Below are 3,840 nucleotides of genomic sequence, written 5' to 3'. Positions count from 1 at the left end.
AAACTTCATGAGAAAATTTCCCAAAAGGTCACCCATCCCAAGATTACTCCCAGCCAAGCATGCTTAATCGTGGAGTTCTTATGGGAAGGCTCTTGAAAAGAAAGGTGCACCTTGTTGATATGGGTAGTAACATCTAATCCTTTTAAGCTTTTTTCCACGGGGTATCACATTACTTGTATGGATCATTGGATAATGACATATATATGAAAATCCCTAAAGGATTTAAAATGCCTGAAGCATATAATCCAAAATAACACCAAATGTATTCTGTTAAATTACAAAGATCCTTGTATGGATTGAAGCAATCTGGATGAATATGGTACAACCCTCCAAGTGAATATTTGTTGAAAATTGGATATGAAAATAATCTTATTTGTACTTGTGTTTTCATTAAGAAGATAAATTTTGGATTTGCTATAGTCGCAGTTTATGTTGATGATATAAATATAGTAGAAACTCCAGAAGAGATCTCAACAACTGCTAACTACTTAGTGAAAGAATTTGAGATGAAGGATCTTGGGAAGACAAAATTTTGTCTTGGTTTTCAAGTTGAACATTTAACAAGTGGAATTCTCATTCATCAATCATCTTATATAGAAAAAATCTTGAAACAATTTTACATAGATAAATCTTATCCATTAAGCTCCCTGATGGTTGGTCGTTCACTTGATGTGAAAAAGGATCTTTTTTGTCCTCGAGAAGATGATGAAGAAATCCTTGGTCCTGAAGTACCCTATATTAGTGCAATAGAAGCACTCTTGTATCTTGTAAATTGTATTAGAGTAGATATAACTTTTGCAGTAAATTTTCTGGCAAGGTTTAGTTCTACACCAACTCAAAGACATTGGAATGGAGTTAAACATGTCCTTCGCTATCTCCACAACACATCTGATATGGGTTTGTTTTACCCAAAGGGAATAAATTCAGAGTTGAAAGGATATGCTGATGCTAGATATCTTTCTAATCCTCATAAAGTTGAATCACAAATAGGCTATATCTTTACATGTGGTGATACTGCTATCTCATGGCGATCTGTAAAGAAAATTATCACCGCTACCTCTTCAAACCATTCAGAAATATTGGCAGTTCATGAAACAAGTTGTGAATATGTATGATTAAGAACTATAATCCAACACATTAAAGGGACAAGTGGATTATCACTGGAGAATGACACGCCAACAATATTGTATGAAGACAATGCAGCATGTATTACACAAATCAAATGTGGGTACATAAAGGGTGATAGAACTAAACATATTTCACCAAAGTTCTTTTATACTCACGAGCTTCTGAAAAAAGGAGATGTTGACGTTTTCAAAATTCATTCAAGTGACAACTCAGCAGATCTATTCACAAAAGCATTGCCAACTTCAATTTTCAAGAAGCATGTACATAACATTAGAATGCGACAATTTAAGGACATTTCTTAATTAATTGTATCTTTTAGGAGAAGTATAAATATTGTACTCTTTTTTCCTTCATTAAGGTTTTGTCTTACAGGATTTTCCTTAGCGAAGATTTTAACGAGGCATATTCATAGTATATAGTCATCCAAGGGGAAATATTATAAAACATGTATATTTATGTGGATGACTATCTAGATAATAGATTACAACCATTGATATGCCCACATAATGGTTCATTATGTAATTAACCTTTGGGATGACAATATATTTGTCTATATAAGGACATGTTTTACAATAAAATGAAATAATAAGATTATTAGCAACATCTAGTTCCTGAAGAACTAGACTGTTGAATTTCTATGACTCCAAACTTTTTTTCCTCTTTTTATTTCATTTATAACATAAGTTAATTAATAGTAGATACATAAGTGTATAAATAGGATAACAAAAGATTTTAAGTTGGGTATTTATAAAATATTAAAATAATTTTATGCATCGATAAAATTGTGTTGCGTCATTAATATACATATATAGTTGTACTTTTAGATTTTAAAAATTCAAACTAATCAAAAAATTAATAATATTATCATGTGAAAATATTAAAATTGACTAATTGAATCAATTTTATTTTATTTGGTTACCTTTTTTTACCCTCCCTTGCTTTGTGAGAGTTTGGGAAAGATCGTTATTTTTATGCATAAATATTATTTCCTTAAATTTGAATTTATGACCAACACACTATAAGACATGATGAAACCCAACAAAAAAAATTAAATCTCAAAAAATAAAACCTTATTCACGTGTCAACAACCTTCAGTGGGACGTCTAGAAACTTGAATCAGCAAAAATATGCAGCAGAAACGCACCACGGATCAACACCACCAAAAAATTAAAGGTAAGAGGCTAATTACTTGCATGGTCCAATAAAACATTATTCAAAATATTATTTAAAATTTTGAAACTACCGATTAATATTTTGAAATTGATCAACATGTTTAAATTATCAACATTTTGAAAGGACAACATACGTATGTGATTTAACTTTCATAATAACTAGTGATATTTGAATTAAATTTTTCTATAGCCTAATCATAATTTCATTGAAAAAAAATTGTGCAATGCTAATATAATTTTATGTCCACCATCCTTAGTTGGTTAATTTATTTTGTTAATAAGAATATAACTTTATTCACAATTACTATTTTGAAACAACCGATAAATAAAATAATTAAAATTTTGAAACCATATGATAATTTTATCATTTACTTTTTTCTAACATCTGTAAAAGTGATAATTTTATCATTTACTTTTTTCTAACATCTGTAAAAGTTGAATAAAATTTGTATAATCGCTAATGCATATTAATGGTTAATACAAAATATTAAAATAGAGTTATAATATAGTGAAGTTTATTGAGGGTAGAAGACAAATTAATTGGAAGGCCTAAAACCAAAAAGACAAAAAAACGTACTATACATACTCAAATTGAAATAAAAGATAAAATAAAATTTGTTCTCTACAATTTAAAATGAAGTGCAAAGAAAGGAAAAAAAAAAAAAACCCACTACAATATAAATAATGTCTTTCCAAACTAATATTTGTAATAACAAAAATTTTTAAAATAACTTTTAAAATTAAATGAAAGCCTCACGGTCAATCCTAATTACATCGTGCATAAATTTCTTGACCAAATTTCACAATAGTATAATAATATGAGAAAGGAGTTTACGTTCCCAAAAAATAAATATAAAAGAAAAAAGAAAAATTGCAATGAAGAAGAAGGAGTTATATAGCAATTGAATTTTTGCAGGATAATAGTAATCAAGATTTATGTGTTTGTGTGTGTGTGTGTGTGTGTGTGTGTGTGAGAGAGAGAGAGAGAGAGAGAGAGAGAGAGAGAGAGAGAGAGAGAATCTCCATGAATGTTACAATTAAGTGTTAAGTGTGATATGATTTTGTGAGCTAATTCTGAATTGAATTTTATCGATTACAGAATTTAAAATTTGAGTTGTTTTAACTGTTTGGTATTTAATATTTGAATATATGTTATTTTTTAATTTTAATATTTGATAAAACTAATAAGTAATTATATAAGTTAAAGTTTTGAATTTAGAAAAAATATATATTTCCTTCTCATATATTTAATTAGAAATTATAAATAAAAAATAACATAATCTATTATTTTACTTTTAATCACTCAGTTAATGAGTTTTTTGTCATTTCCATTTTATATAAGGGATAAAAATGGAAAAGTAACCTCAGATTCTAAATCAAATATACTTTTATGTTTAATTCAATCAAAGGGATTTGAAGAAAATTCATAATTACCACTAAACTCTTTTATGTCTAACCGATTTACTTATTTAGTAAATCAATTCAAACAAAACCTTTGTTTAGCACTCTTTCAAATCAAACAAACATCCCCTATGTAGGG

The sequence above is a fragment of the Malania oleifera genome, chromosome 1, assembly GCF_029873635.1.
Source record: "Malania oleifera isolate guangnan ecotype guangnan chromosome 1, ASM2987363v1, whole genome shotgun sequence".
NCBI classification, from domain to species: domain Eukaryota; kingdom Viridiplantae; phylum Streptophyta; class Magnoliopsida; order Santalales; family Ximeniaceae; genus Malania; species Malania oleifera.
This window is presented reverse-complemented; position numbering follows the sequence as displayed.